The sequence below is a fragment of the Anolis carolinensis genome, chromosome 2 (genome assembly GCF_035594765.1).
Source record: "Anolis carolinensis isolate JA03-04 chromosome 2, rAnoCar3.1.pri, whole genome shotgun sequence".
NCBI lineage: Eukaryota > Metazoa > Chordata > Lepidosauria > Squamata > Dactyloidae > Anolis > Anolis carolinensis.
The window spans coordinates 279,321,693-279,339,024 of record NC_085842.1 but is presented as its reverse complement, the minus strand read 5'-3'; the positions used below and the strand labels follow the sequence as shown (position 1 = coordinate 279,339,024).

The following is a 17,332-nucleotide window of genomic DNA, read 5'->3' as shown; positions in this document are numbered from 1 at the left end:
TTCTAAAGAGGAGGTTATTTATAATTGTAACATCATGTTTAATATTTTTGGGGGGAAAGGAGGGCAAGAAAATTAAAGAGAATAATACGTGTTTCTAAGGTTGTTAATAGAGGAGGAGGCTTTTTCACAGAATTTTAGAAGAAAGACCCCAAAAGGTAATCACCCAATGATGCTGAAAAGCTACAGACCAGTTTCAAGTGCTAATTCAGGAACTGAACATCATTCTTGAAATGAGACTGGAAAACTCCCCTAGGCTAGAGTCTTTTGAGCTAGCTCCATGCCTGCACACAGTTTCCTTTTACTATGGCTAGGGAGCTAAATAAGGCATGTTTCTTTAGGTTCACTGGGATACTTTATGTTTCTTTAATTATATAAAAAAGTGAACATTCACCATCCTTACCAGGCACAGAGCTTTTTTGGGAAGGGGGGATAGAAGGAGGGAAAGTGAGAAAATTAGGAAAAAGGAAGGCTATTCATACTCCAAGTCAATGAAAGAAATATATAGTGCTTCGAGGTTCGTCCTAGTTAAGAAAGAATTATGTGGTGAGAAGAAGAGAGAAGGAGAAATAGAAAATTGGGATTGGTTGAATAAGCTGTATCTTAGAGGGTTGAAAATGTCATCTGCAATAAGGTCCAACACCTACACATTCAAGACGTAAAAAGGGAAGTAATGATGTTATAAGGCACATGGGGATGTCACAGTGATAGGTGATGTCATAGTGTGCATTGATGATTTCACAAATACAAATAACACAGGCTAGTGTTGAGACTGACTACCTCTACAGATGCATAGTTGCTTAATGAAGAGCGGTGAGCAACAAGAGAAGAACCTGATGAAAAAGTAGGAAGATGAGAGTAGGGCCAAAGGAAAAATGGTGAAGAAGACACTTATAAGGTAAAATATGCTTAAGTCTCTTTAAAGAGATAAACAACAACATATAAATCATGATGATGATGATGATGATACTGATAGCCTTAAGGCATTAAATCAAGCATGAACTTGGAAGCAAGTTAGTGATTACAGGGCAACTATTTAGGAATATAGGCTATATGCTGTAGCCTATATTCAGAGGAAAAAAATGACAAATCTCTTGAGTATTCATTATCTAAAAACCCAGTAAAATTAAGAGAATTGCCATAAGTTAACAGACAACCCGATAATACTGTAGCTGTCCATGTCCCTCCCTACCTTTACAGTGAATACATCAATGATTATTATCATTATGATTTATATAGTTGTATATTTGTATACAATGAAAAAATAATATTTTATAATATAAGAAAGCCAGTGCAGTATAGTGGAGACAGTCTAGACCTTGAATGAGGAAGACAAATCCCTACCTAGGTATTAAGTTCATTCAGTGTCCTTTAAATAAATACATGTGTAAGAGTGCATATTAACCCCACTTTCTTCCATTGTCAGTCTAATCACATGGAAAACCATGATGTAACATGGAGAACGTTCTCTCAATATGAAGACTTTCCAAGTGATTGGAAGCACTGAAAAATAATATATTGAGGGGTAGGTCCCCTAAGAGGAAAAATACATGCAACTTTTATTTTGAAAATCTCACACGGAAACCCATTAAATGATAATACAAAATTGACCATTTGTCCAGATATCCTTGCATAATATATATCCTATTTTTGGAGGTTAAAGGAGCAGCCTTCATGGACTCCTCTGTGTATTTCACATGTTTCCCTCCTCCTATGTCATCTTCAAAATGCATACATCTAGAAAAAGCATCTCCACTTATTTTTAAATAGTTGGCTATTTTTATCTAACCATAATTTAAGATATAATTTCAGAAAATTTCTCTATTTCTATTGCAGGAAAATCTCAGTTACAGCATTTTTGAAGTATAATTCATGTTAATTCAAATTACTACCAAAGACATTTCTAAGTATTCTCCATTGTAGCAAACTGAATATTCTTTGAAAGGATTTTATACATTCAAAAGAAAAAGAGGGGAAAAAACAAGGAGTAATTAACTGCTCTAAATACTCTCCTTCTTATAATAATAGGATGTCTTCAGTCAAATTTGCAAAATTTATTTTATTTCACTAATTGATTGGTATATTCATCATTCAGGGATATATTAGGTAGAGCGGGATTCTAAATGCCTTTCCCCTGATAAGCCTTCCAATTAATTCTTCTCACACTGTTTTCTCAGTGACATTTGAACTTCTTTCATTATATAAAACACATCTTGAATAAGACATTGCTGAATAATAATCAGGGATGCTAACATGTTAAGAATTAGACCCTGACAAAGTCAAATGTATTCTGATTTAGACAATGAGCTCAACTAATGTCATTTCCACTGTATCATATTGAAAGAGAATATATTCATTCTCGCACTGCACATGTGTTCTTAATTTACAAATGTATCAAGGGGGAAAATATCTGGAGTTTATTGTAAATGCAAAGGAAGAATATACTCTTTTCTATTGACTAGTACCTAGGGTTAACATTTCAGGGTTCTTTCCCCTCCTCTTTAATTCTTTTTATTTTATATTGTCAGGAATTTGTTGTTTCCTTTCTACAAAGGGATGTCTTCATTTGGGCAAAAAGGCGCCCGATAAGTTATTCTTTAAAACCCGTGTTAAATCATGTGCTAGGTTACATTTGCTTGCCAATTTGCATTTTTCTTAATACAGTCAGCAGATTTCTTTTGCATAGACAGAGAGCACGGATAATATCGGATTTAACTGACTGGCTAATATAAGGAGCAGCTCATTTTAAATGGTCCCTACATCTTTATAGGATGTTAGAAATGAAGACATTACTTCAAAATGTAGGTAATTATTGCCTCCTCTTTTATCAGTGCTATTTTCTGAGGTATTATCATAAGATAGCACTTTAGTATTAAGTAGGGCCTTAGAGTGGCAATAAATCAGTCCAACTGAGTCATCATTGTCCGAGGCATCTGAACTACTGAAATGTTGTGGATCCTACAGAGAGTGTGAAATCACTTGACCCTTGGCATTAACCTTTGCTGAATGAATAGACACTGCTTTCCACATCATGGAACAAAAGCAGAATAGTATTGATTAAACACCACATTCACTTGATATTAAATACTGGCTGAACTCACTCCTTGCTTTTCAGCTCTAGAGGGAGAAACCCAGAGAGTTGCTGAGTCTCAGGAGATTGCATGTTTGTAATTCAGAGCAGTATTTTTCCTACAAAGGTTTTTCCCCCTTTCTTGGATCAATAACTGGCAACCATGATCAGCCATGAGTATGTATTGTCAATTCTGACCTGTGTACTTTATCACTCAAGGTGAGAGGTCATGATACTGTGACTAATAAGTTAGGCATGAATTGTTTCCTAATCTTAATTTCTTATAAAATGTCTTCATTGTTTTGTCTGTGGTTTTCTAAAACCTTGACTGCTGGATAATCGTAGTATAGGACAATATATTATTTACTAGTGTTTTGAAAGATTTATCTGCTAAATAGTTGGGTTCTTGTCATAGCTTCTAGATCATGGGAAGCTGGGAGTTCTGTCAGGCTGAAATCTTGGGACACGGGTCTTAAAGATTTCCTTGGGTAGATTAAAATTTTTGCTTGACTTGAAATACAAGCAAGGCAAAAGTCAAACATAAAGGAATGGAAAACATGAGCATCTGAGTTAGATGAGCTTAAGTTTGGAGTTAAAAGAAGGAAAATCCTAAAGAATATCAGATCTTGTTTAGTTCCCAGCCAGACAAGCAATGTTAAACTAAAAGCAAACATTGGAGAGGTAGTACTGTCTGTGCAGCTTCAAAGCATGGAGACATATCTTTTCATGTACATTTATTCTGTTTTTTGTTTGCTTTTAAATATATATTTTATTAATATTATATTTCATTATATTCATACATTTAATACATATACCTCAATTACTGTATCTATAACCACATTTCTCCTCCCTCACCCTTCCTCCATTCTATATTATCCATTCATTCATATAATATATCTTATTTCTGTTCACTCTATTGTTTTTGTTTCCCACCCACCCCCACCCCAAACCCACACCACAATTTCCACTATAATTTTAACTTCATTCATAATAATAATAATAATAACTTTATTTTTATACCCCGCCCCATCTCCCCAATGGGGACTCGGAGCGGCTTACATGGGGACCAAGCCCGAAAACGTACAACAATAAAATGATAAAACAATTATTCCAACAGTAAAACATCAATATCAATAAAACCATCATAGTAATCAACATATAGCATAAAATATTAAAAGCAGGAGAGTAAAACAAGGATCTGGGCCAAAGTGCAAAATATATCAAAATGGGAGAGGTAGCTCAACTTTTCCCATCTGTGCAGCTTCGAAGTATGGAGACTTACATATTTTTCTGTACATTTATTCTGTTGATTTCTTTTTCTGAATAGCTTCCAGAATAGGCACCTGAAAGTTGGGGTTTCTTATGCAAAAGGAGGTTCTAGAATTTTGGACTGCACCATGATGATTTTTAATGTTCCCCTATATATAAGAAACTCACTGCAGATGTTTAATCTACAATCAAATATTTACTTTAGTCCTTTTTTCTAGATGCTGCTGTTTACCACATTCAAACTACTGCAGTATGAAATTATACTGTCTAGAATTTTCTCATCTGAGTCTACAATCTTATTTAATGCCTGTTTTAGCAGCTTCATAAAATCTAGATTCCGCATACCTTGAAGGGCACACCACAGCACTTCCCCTGCCATTTTCACCATGTTTAGGCCATTTTCAGACCAGAAGATGCCTTTTCTAGTGACAGTATTTTTTTCAAAAATAGCACTACATTTCAGTAGCCCATAAGCTGAACATGAGTCAGCAGCAGCTAAAAAGCCAATGGAATTCTAGGCTGCAAGTCATAGTTTCACTCTATTGTTTAGAGAAGGGGTCCTCAAACTTTTTAAGTGGAGGGCCGATTCATGGTCCCTCAGATTGTTGAGGGGCCGAATTATCATTTGAAGAAAAAAACGAACAAATTCCTATGCTCACTGCATACGTCTTATTTGTAGTGCAAAAAAACAAAACAAAAACCCAACAACAATCATTTATTTATTTGCTACATTTATACCCCACCCTCTCTCAACCCGAAGGGGACTCAGAGCGGCTTACAAGTTGTATGTACATACAATATATTATATTATTAGCATAGCACAATATTAGCATTATATATTACTGTATTGTACTATACCATTATACCATAATATTATTAGTAATATTATATTTAATATATAATATATAATTAATATTATTATATTATACAATTCTATTATATTGTATTATTATTATTAGCCGCCCTGAGTCCCCTACTGGGTGAGAAGGGCGGGGTAGAAATACTGTAATAAATAAATATATATTATATTGTATTACAATATAATATTTATTATCAATATTATATGTATACACAATATATTATATTATTACCATATCATTTATTTACAATATTGGTAAATTAAAAAACAATACAATATTTAAAAATAAAAATAATTTTAACCAACATACTGTAAACTTATCAGGATTACAGTGGGAAGTGTGGGCCTGCTTCTGGCCAATGAGATAATCAAGTAGGATTGTTGTTGTTGTGCCTTCAAGTCATTTCAGACTTTGGGCGAGCCTATGTCTAAAACTGAGGGCGGGGGCCAGGTAAATGGCCTTGGAGGGCCGTATCTGGCCCCCGGGCCTTAGTTTGGGGACCCCTGGTTTAGAGTGTCTATTATTTAGACTTCACCTGGAATACTATGTCCAGTTCTGGGCACCACAATTCAAGAAAGATATTGACAAACTGGAATATGACCAGAGAAGGACAATCAGAATGATCAAAGGTTTGGAAAGGAGGCCCTATGAGGAGTGGCTGAGGGACCTGAGTTTGTTCATTATGGAGAAAAGAAGGCTGAGAGGGAACATGACAGTCATGTTCTAATATTTAAAAGGATGTCAAATAGAGGAGAGAGCAAGCTTGTTTCCTGCTGCTCTGGAGACTAGGACAAAGAGCAATGGATTCAAATTGCAGGATTTCACCTGAACATTACGAGAACTTCCTGATGATAAGAGCTGTTCAGCAGTGGAATACACTGCCTCAGAGTGTGCTAAACTTTCTTCCTCTGGAGGCTTATAAGTGGAAGTTGGCCATCTATCAAGAGTACTTTACTGTGTATTCCTGCATAGCAAGATGTTGGACTGGAGGCCCATGTGGCCTCTTCTAGCTCTGTGATTCTATGATTCTGTAATCTTATGGAATCCCCGGATTTGCATTTTAGAGACTACCAGCTAAACAGCTCTAGTGGATATCAAATTACAAACTACAGGATTCTATAGGATGTTGCCATGACAATTAAAGTGTAATCACAGCCCTATAACTGTGTAATGTAAAATGCTTGATGAAGGGGCTGGAAGAGGTACCTGACATCCCTGAATTCTTGCCCTGGAAAGTGCAGGTAGTTCTTCTGTGCAGTGAAGGATTAAGGGAATCAAAGATGAAAAACTATAATATATGTGTTTTCTTCCCTTCTTATTTTGACCTATCAATCTGCTGCATTCCCACAAAATGGGTGGTGGGGATAATTAGTAAGAAATACGTTCAAATATATTTGTTATTTGACAATCTGCACGTTTTGATTTTACTTGAGAAGGATTTGATTCAGGAGAACATGATCCCTTTCTTCTCAGAAATTTCAAGGGGAATACACTGGAGTAAAGAATCCAAGAAGTACCAATATGCTCTTTCTGAGGAAACAACTAGACTCCCTCCTCCATCAGAAAAGAGAGTGAACAATCTGGTGAGGGAGTAAAGGAACCCAGAATGTTTTCCATGTGAAGAATTTTCCTTTTCTATGTACACACAGATAACATTTACCGATAGTGTGCTGTGATGCGCACAGGCAGACATTCCTTTAGGGATGCAAACTGCTATGTAATACTTGCACTGTCTGTACGTAATATTAGATGTTTGAAGAAAAGTGATAAAAGGTAAAACTCTTTAACTCAGCAGTCTTGCCTTTTTTATTGGAGTCTTATCTATTTAAGAAGCATTTTGTAGCCCATCTCCCCAATCTATCATTGCACAACAGTGATACAGAAAAGCATTTTATGGAGACAGATAGTGTTCCAGTTGAATTTTCAGAGAGCTGTGTACAGGCAAAAGATCCTAACAAATTTATGGTATTTTCCAAAGATGACTTTTAAAATATAGCATACTTATTCATTTCTGCTTAAAGTTCTTTACTTTTATGGTAACTAGAGCTGTTATTCTGCACTTCTTTACTTATAGTAACACCTATTGAATACACAATAGGACTTTTTCCTGAGTAATCATATATAGAATTGCTTTGAAAAATAAGACAAAAACAACAACAACAGAGAAGTAACAATTCTCTGGGAGCCAAGATGGTGTAGTGTTTTAAGCACTTAACTATGAATCTAGAGACCAGGGTTCAAACCCCTATTCAGCCATAGGAACATACTCGATACCTTTGTCAAATCACACTCGCTTAACCTCAGAGGAAGGCAATGTAAACCTTCTCTGATTAAATTGTGCCAAATAGGGTTATCTTAGGGTTGCCATAAGTTGGAAATGATAATTCTTCATGTGTTTCCCCTAGGTATGTCAAATATTACATAGCTCACAAAAGAAGGTAATGTACATGAATATGTATTTTTGGCATGTTAGCCAGCTGGGGCAACATCAACATTGTGGTTGCCAAAACATTGATGATTGGAATTTTAAATCAGCTACTTACCTACATAACCACGTTAGTACACATTTTTAAAATCTTCTTGTGAATGCTATAGTAGAATGAATATATTGTGCGTTTCAAGCAATTCCCTAAGCCTGTAATGATTATGTAACCAAGAGTTATGTATTCTTGACTGGTTTCCATCACATTCTCTAAACTAGTGAATACATAGGGATTATGAATGTGAACCAGTAAAAAAGTAACTCTAGATTACATATTTATAATTGCCTTAGTGGATTCTGGCAAGTGGTTGAAACTTTCCATACTATTATAGTATTCACAAGAACATTTCTGGTGATTGGAATTTATAGGTCAGACTTTATCCAATTGTGGAATTATGATGCAGTTTTTGCAACTTCAACCATATTTAAATATGGAAAATAAATAGTAAGTGTTTGTGGAAAGCTCATTTTCTTTATGCATCTCCCTCCCTCCCTCTCTCTATATTTTTTTTCTTAAGAGAAGGAACAAGGGATATTGTTAATCCTCTGTGTAGCTTGAGAAGTATGAAATGCATGCAAAGCTGAAATATTTCAACAAGAACTCTTAAAATCTAAGAATTACAGTGTCATTTTAGACACAGACTTACAGAAGAAACTAGATGCACAAATATAGTTGCTGCCATGATATAGCTCAGATTTCCACATATTTTACCAATGTCCAGCTACTTGAGTAGCAGAATATAATATTCTACCTTATAAACTGTCATTTAATAGCAATGATCACAAATATGTCATACTAAACATCAGATGCATGATTAACAAGTGTTCCTGGTTATAAAGAAATAACATTGACTCTGGGATAAGGATCAATATTATTTGATTTTGGAATTCTTTGTCTTATTTTATGTGGAGTGCTGCTTAAGGATAGCATTTCATTCTGCATCAGGAAAGACAAAAGATTTGAAGACAGCAAAATATTGATCTGTAATAAATCAGTTTTGCTTATGCAGGTAGAAGTTGTAAGCAGAAGGCAAACTAAACATCTTCAAGTTAAATAGCTGTGTTTGATGTTGGGTGTGCATTATGATCATGCTGCAGGTAGATCATTATCATTTAATGTATTTGCTCTTTTTCCTTGACTAGGCTGTCTTACGTGTCAGAAATAAACCAGAAGAATTAATCTCTAGGGATTTGGTTTGAAAGACAAAATAGGAAACACCCATGCCTTAGGCACCGTTGTTTCTTCAAAACTACAGTTAAATGTATTGTCCAAGAGGAAAATGGAATTTAATTAGTTAAAAAAGGGAAGAAGGGCTGGGCCAAATCTACTGAGGCTCAATTTTGTCATATATTTGTGAATTCTTTTACATAACCTCTGCCTAATCACTTAGCACTTTATATCTACACCTACATTCTGTGCATTCAGCTGGGCTGCAACATTGATTCCATGGATCTTTTAACTGATTTTATTTTAATAGTATGTAGTTGTTTTATTTATATACCTGGTTTATGTAATGTTAATATTGTTTGCATGTTGATGTATTTATTTTATGTATTATATATTTTATGTATGGCATCTTTGTGTGCTATTTTGTAAGCTGCCCCAAGGCCCTATGGGAGATGGTGGTGGTGTATAAATAAAACTTTTATTATTACTATTCTGTAACCATGTTGATGTCATCATGTATAGTTTTTAAAAGACAATGTCCACAAGACAATCAATGTTAAATTAAAAACGCTGAAATACTGGTAATTACATTCTTGATGGTAAGTATGCAGATATTGCATGTTTAAAACCAACACATCAGGTACAATCACAAAGTAGGGATCAATGATGTTAGGAAGTGAATTCTGATGATATGATGTTAATTGTGCAAGAGCTATTAACCAGGCATTTTGAAAAAAAAATGTAAATAACCATTGCCAGAGGTATCTTGACTGCATTACGACTACAGTAGAACAGTCTTGGAAGAGGATATTTGTGGAATCATTTGCAGCTGGACCTTAGGGATCCTTGCAAATGTATACAAGTAGTCAAAAGTGGTACATATACATTTTCCTTGTGGTTTCAAGAGGAAGTCGTGTTAGGCCAAGGTGAGTTGCTAGTTCACTGTGATGACTAGCTAGGAAAGTTGTGGCGCTGATTCTTTTTCAAACAATAATTTGTATAAAAATTACAAATTGCAAACACACTAGAGCAGTGATTCCCAAAGTGGGTGCTACCACCCCCTGGTGGGTGCTGCAGCAATCCAGGGGAACGGTGATGGCCACAGGTACATATATCTTTCTGTTTAATTGCTATTAAAAAATTTAAAAAATATTTTCCAGGGTGCTGAGTAATATTTTTCCTGAAAGGGGGGCGGTAGGCCAAATAAGTTTGGGAACCACTGCACTAGAGAATAAACTGTAAAAATAGACAATAAAACTATATTATGATTGCATGAAACAAAATGTATAATTTCCCCAGATTATTAACTAAATCAATAACTAAGATTTTTCACAGTCAGAAGGGTACTTTAGGACATGTATTGTAACAATCTGAAAATTATTTTATGTAGCTAAAGGAAACTTTGTCTGTGATTTCACATACTTCTGTGGGAGCAAACTGTATGGATTTTAGTCCTGGGGCTGGGATGGGCCATTTGAGTCCCTCCAAAATCCAGACCCCCAATGTTTTGGCAGGCTCATGGGAGATCTCATGAAGCCAAAAAAGCATCCCAGATATTTTTCTGCATTTTAATGGTTTGATTTTAATCGTATGTTTTAATTTTTCATTTGTGTGTTTTCGGTATTTGATGTTTTTGTATGTATACTGTTTTGCATTTGTAAGCCGCCCTGAGTCCCTGCGGGAAGATAGAGGCGGGGTACAAGAATAAAATAATAATAATAATAATAATAATAATAATAATAATAATAATAATAATTATTATTATTATTATTATTATTATTATTTTATTGGTTTTGGTGTTGGTGTTGGTTTTGTGTGTGTTTTGGTACAGTAAATGCATTTTAACAGTGTTGTGTTTTACCTGTCTGTTTTAACTGTGTTGTAACCCGCTTCAATAAGAGACGGATAACTAATTTGTATTATTATCATTATTTTTATTATTATTTATGAGCACTTTGGTATGAAATAGTAAAAGTGCATGCAAGTGAAGGAATCTGATCCTTCTAATGCTGTTTATTCTTTTTTGAAGTGACTGAATGTTAAGTAAAGATGCAAAATTGCTTTAAATACTTAATGATTTTAAAATGCAAGAAAAATAATAATGAAATGGCAAGCCAGCCAAATATATTGTACAGTAGGCCAAATGTGATCTCATACTTTCCTCTGGTTTTGTTCTATTCTATTAATATTGTTCAAAAACTATCTCACTAAGATTAATATTTTTCTTCCCAAACACATTTCTAAGAGGACAGTTTGTTCATAAATATAATTTTCTGGTATTTATATCTCTGTAGTCCCAAAGGTGGCTGCTGTGATAGTTTCCAAGAGCTTACTGACAGAATGTCACTAAATATTTAAGTCCAATTTGTGCGCAACACTGAGCTGTGAACAAGGGAGTCCTTCAGATTAATCTCACGTCTACCATGAACTCAGGAGGTGGCTTAGCATAAGCTGCTATTGCCTGGAATATGGGAATAAAAATCCTGACCAATCCTCATGGATTGCTTAAGATAGAGGTGGGGAAAAGTCTTGGCTCTAGGGAGAGGAAATAAAGGGTACATTTCATTAGTGGGTAGGGCAAAGATACAGCAAAGTCAAAGAGTTTCCATTACTGCGAGGTATAATTCAGTTTCATGCATCAAATTAGGAAGCTGTAAAGAGAAGCTCAGTTTCATGCATTATTTTCCTAGGCTTTAAATATATCTTTGTTCAGTGCACAGAGGCATCTACAGAAGAAACTTGAGCCCTCCTTTCAAAGACCAGGATCCTTCTGATTCTTATGCAAGAAATTCTCCATTATTGATTTAATGAGTCAGGAGAATCTTGAGGAATCCCAGACACTAGACTACAGCTCCCAGGATTCCTCACCATTGCTCCTGGTGCTTGCATTCCAAGAAATCTAGAACACTCAAATTGCCTCGTTTTCAACAGACCTCTGAACAAACCTCTGAAGATGCTTGCTACAGATGCAGACAAAACAACAGGAGAGAATGCTACTGGATTATTAGCCATACTCCTCGAAAAACTCATAGCAACTCAATGAATGTGAACTGTTTAAAAATCTTCCAGAAATGCCAAATTACTATCAGCTTACTCCTAGAATGTTTAGGCTTTGTTGTGGTTGCACACTCTAGTGTTTCAGTTTCAGGCCCTGTCGAAAGAGCTCTGTTCATTTCCAGTGTTCATATTTATTGGCTGGAAATGTGTATCAGTGAATGCTGCCAGAAACAGTATCTGAGTTTAGACAGAAAAATATCCAGGTGATATGCCTTCTTGGTTGTTTGAGATCCTCTGATACCCTCTATTTGTTCTCCTCTTCTCAAATAACATATTTTGACCTGCATGTAAACATTTCCATGTGGCTATGTACAAATACAGTGGAAGTAACTGGGAAATGACCCATTCTATACATGGCAGCAAGCACATCATACATTTCCTTTCTCTTGGATGGGTTTTTGATATATATTTATTTTACCAGGATATTTTTGAGCAGAAATGTCTGTATGTCTTTTTTGTTTGGTTTGGCTTGACACTAGTCTGCTTAGCTTTTATGTGTTTGTGATCTTTCTTTCTCACCTCACTTAAATCGACATTCTAAAAAAAAATCAGGATAAGACTTCTAGTTTGGGGAGAGTTTTATGGCAAGGAAGACCTTTGTATTTGTACTGAGTGCATTGTTATATATCTCCCTGCTTAAAATGGCTCTTTCTTCTTTTTCTGTTCTGTAATGCAAACCACAGCAACTGTGTGTTCAGAAGCACAAGGAAGGCGCTGGTAGCTGATGCTGTTATAAAGGTTTGTGCTTCATAGATGTACTCTAGTGGCCACTTGGCCTTTGATTATGCAAATGCTATAATAGATAATAGAGCCCCTGGATCTGGCAGATGTCGCCATTACAATTCCAAGCAAGGAGCTGGCAAAGATACATTAAGCCTCTCAGGAGTCCTCCCTCAATACCCTTTCGTATCCATCTCCTATCCCACTCAAAATGCCCACTGTATTGGACTGTATGCTTTTCATGGCTAAGGTTGTTTACTTCTCAGTTTTAATGAAAAACAACCCTGCATGCTAATGTCCTGCAGTATACTGGCAAAACAAACCAATAATAATTATCTGAATGTGATATGTGTGATCATTTTCATATCCATAATACATATCCCTTGTGTTCCTAAGTGATCTCCTAATTAGATGATAGTTTTTATTAAGTGTGTAAAATCCAAACCTGGGCTCCTATCATGATAAATTCCACCAGTGCTTAGTGAAGTGGGAACTACAGGTAGGGAGATCCTCTAGTGATTAACCACCAATTGAGAGGGAAAATAGCCCCAGCTCTTCACTGATAGATGAGATGTGGTAGCAAAGGGAGAGGCATAGATGGAACTATCACCATACTGTCAGGTTCCTATTCCACATAAGGGAAGAGAAGTGAAAAACTAACAATATGCACAAATAAAATGGAACAACCAGATCAGACAACCCTTGCATAAGTAAGCAAGAACATTCTAGAGACCACTGAAAGGTTTCTTCCAAAATCCATCTGGGGATGATGTTTTTTCTCTGACCAGTCTCCACTTTTCCAGTAATTTCTGTCTGTGATAAAACATATATATCCATAATTTAAAAAAAACATATTGGGGTTAACTGTTGGGATAGGCTTATCTGCATCTCATTTTTCTGTTTTAGTGTTCCCTCATATTCACTAAGGAATTATGGAGGCAGCTGCTGTTACCTTGCCTGATGCAGATAAGTAGGCACAGCTATAGTACAATCAGAGCAGAATCCAATTCTTTCCCAAGTAATGCTTCGTGGCATGGTTTATTACAAGCACACTGCTGAAACATGACGCCAAAAGTTTTAGTTTTTCATTCCTTCTTCACCATCCTCCCAAAGTTGACACTGCTATCAAAAACTTGTCTTGGAGCCATAAATAGGCTTAGCAAAATGGAGGTTTTTTTTGACAGAGGTTATGTTGATTAAGGTATGCTATTATCAATCTAGAAAAATTAGATGAATGTATCTGAAAACATGTGTATTTCCATCTAATAGATGGAAAATGTTCTTTTCAATAGATGTACATATGAATGCATCAGGCAAGGTAACAGCAGCTGCCTCCATAATCCCTTACTGAATATAAGTGAACACCAAAACAGAGAACTTGGTGGTGTAGATAAGCCTATCTCAACAGCTATCCCCAATATGTTAAAAAAAAAACATGGATATAGATAGATAGGTGGTATAATTTTGGCACCATGTGTTTATTTCTATAAAACACACAACTTCAGGGAATGAAGATTTCTTTTGACTAGATTAAAATACTCCAGCAATGAACATAAGGAAACATATGGTGCCAGTGAATGTTGTTACTCTCCAATTTTCTCTTTAGGTGAAGTAATGCATTTGCAAGCATATAATAGAACAGCAGTGGACATTTTTTTCACATTAGCATGCCATTTAATATATAGCTACTTTTAGTTTAAAATGATGTATCCAGTGATTACATTTTATTAATTCTGTAAATAGCTTTCAGTCCATCATGAATAAAACGTGAGAGCAAAGAATGAACGGGGAAAAAACAAAGAAAATAATTCCTTAAGATTTAGTGGTCAGAAAATCTAGGACAAACATACCCAAATATAAGCAATGGAAAACAACTATGGAAAGCTGCTTTTTGTATTTGCCCCATTTGAAACAATGTTATGATTTTTACTGTGATATTATTTCCCAGTGAAATGAATGCAACCATATGGCGTTTGTGAAAGAGAAAATCCTGTTTTGCTTTTGTTTCAGATTTCTTACATAAACACATCTAATTTCAGAAGCATAGAAATGTTGAATTGTAGAATTGAAAAGGAGTCCAGAGGTCACCTTACTATTTTTTAATGATGTTCGGCAAAGGAAGCCTGAAAACTAATATTTAATATACTATTAATAAAAATATCATTGAAATGGAATTTCTGGTGGGACATCTCTGTCATTTCCTAAACACAGCGGCAATAGCAAAATGCTTTGGTATGTCACAGAATCTGTATTTTGCAGGGAAAATGCACATGTGCACATATGTTTTGTTATCATTTATAAACTCACAATAATGTTTCCTTCTCTCCATCTCTATTCTTTCCTCCCTTATCACTCCGAAATTAAAGGTCTGTGGATTCATCTTGTGCTTGTCATAGTTCTTCACATGACTTAAAAATAATTAATTGCAGCACTCACTGATGATTTATGATTCCCTCTGACATAATTAATGATACACATCAGTTTCCCCTCTTAATTGAAGGAGGCACAACAATAAACTTTTCTTGGTACACACTAAAGGAGGATAGAATGTGAGGGCATTTTAAGAATATTTATAGTTTAGTTTTATAATTTTAAGCTCAAAATATGTAAGAAATAAATTGGCATTCAAACTGCAGTTAGATAATTTCCTTTAAAGAGAATTATTAATGTGGTCATGTAATATAGCACAGGTCTATACAAGAAGTGAAGCTTACAGCCTCGTAACTTTGTTTGACATTATGCTGAAAATAGTATCATGAACTGGACCTTTCCCCAAGTCTCCAAAGCATATTATGAACACGGGTTTGTATGTGTGCATACATGAGAGATTAATTTTAGTCATTTCTTGCCTAGCCTTCTTTTTAAAATGTAATACTTCAAGCCAAAAAACAAAAATAAACCCACCAAGCCAACAACCCCATATTTCCACCTAATAGGTTTTAGATTACAGAGTGCATCTCAGTTTGCTTATTCAAACCCAGTCAAATATAATAGAAATGACAATTTATTCAAGGTCTGACAACTGCAGGCCATCAGCGTATGGCAAAGACTGCCTTGCTTGCATCGTCAGTTTCTCAACAGCTTTTAAAACCTGGACATTAGAAACATGACAATTTTACATTGCTGTGCTCAATGGAAGGAGGCCGAGAAAGAGAATACAGATATTGCTAATAATTTGCATGTCTATGATCAATTATTGTCTAGGGATTTTCACATTCATTACAACAAGATGCTTGAAATACGAATGCCGGTGCCAGAACAATTTAGACTAGCCTGAACAGTATAATTAACTTAGAACTTGGGCAAATTAATTGTTCCCAAAGTCGTGTTTATGCCTTCCCTACTTTAAAGAAATCGCAAATAAGATGGAATTCTTTGCACATTTTTAAAAAGCAACAGTAGATGTGTCAAGTGTTCCCTACTTGATTTGTGCATTTTATGGTACTCCAGTCAGCTGCCTATTAAAAGTGTGATCAGGTAGTTTAGACAGTGACTAGCTGTGTCAACAGAAGGAAAGTGGAGGATTAGTCTCTATGGCAACAACAAAGTATCCCTGTTTGTAGACAGACAAATTCTGCTACATCTGAGAAAGATTGACAGGTCTATTCCTTTGCAACTGACCCATAGAAATTAGCAAGTAAAAGTTATTATACTGGGCTGTATTGAAGGATTCTCAATATCTTAAAGTGCTCTTGTAAGTTTTTCTCCAGCATTTGCATGAGAAACCTGGCAAGGATTGTTCTGAGGTTTATATCTATGGTTTGATAGATGCTTTGTGCGGGAGTATGGTGGGTGAGAATAACTTAATTTTCAGTTCTCTGTATGACAAAATTGTTGGAGCATAGACCGAGGGAAAAACACACACATCAAAGGACCCTGGATGAATAATATGTCACTTTTCTAAACCAAGGAGCATTGTAGAAATGCTATAAATTGTATATTCATAATAATGCAATTACAGAAACATTTTTCCTCCAATTAGTATATCATAATTACAAGGAGGTGTTTCTCAATAATTAAGCTTCTGTTGGGGGGGGGGGGAGGTAGGGGGAATTTCATACATACCAGGAATTTCAGTGATTTAGCCAGGTGACCTTTCTGTTTCACTTAATGTTCCTCAACTGCAAGACATAAATGCTGTAATTGAAATATTCTACTTCCAATTGCACAGCATTCCTTTTTAAGGAAATGGAAAATTGATGTTCCTGACTAATTCTTCACAGGTCTTATATTTAGATTCCAGTTTCAAAAAGTGGATTTCACCTTTAGGTGAATTATTTTGAAACTATTTTCAAAGCTCTTTTAATTCCATCGAATTATGCATTGGCACAAATTTCTCTGTTTTGGAGGGATTGAAGGTTGATCTTATTAACCTATTTTTTTCCAGACTACAAAAAAGCATTCAGCCTCTTTGTAAGCTACTGTTAAATGAAAAAGAGCCAATTTCCATCCAATTCGCAGAAATACCTGATACTCTTTGTCTTGAAGAAGATGTTTTCCACACTGGATTCTACTAATTTTGGTAAGAAGAGTCAGCCTCTAGTTATTATGAACTTTTAACCTGGAAGTTAAATGATAATTGAAACAGGGTACAGAACAATTAAAACACATTGCCAAAATATGTATCATAAATTTTATACATTATTACCATAATTTAAACCTCAAAATGGATTTGTCTACAATTTAAGGAAGCATACAAATTGACAATG

The 17,332-nt window shown here is 35.2% G+C and overlaps 1 long non-coding RNA gene across 1 annotated transcript; it reads left to right on the top strand.

Moving 5' to 3' along the window:
• The first annotated feature begins 297 nt into the window (after window positions 1-297).
• LOC134296710 (uncharacterized) lies at window positions 298-14,797 on the top strand. The gene is made up of 3 exons (XR_010003536.1): window positions 298-895; window positions 12,587-12,641; window positions 14,634-14,797. It is a non-coding gene; the product is annotated as an uncharacterized LOC134296710 (long non-coding RNA).
• The last annotated feature ends 2,535 nt before the right edge of the window (window positions 14,798-17,332 follow it).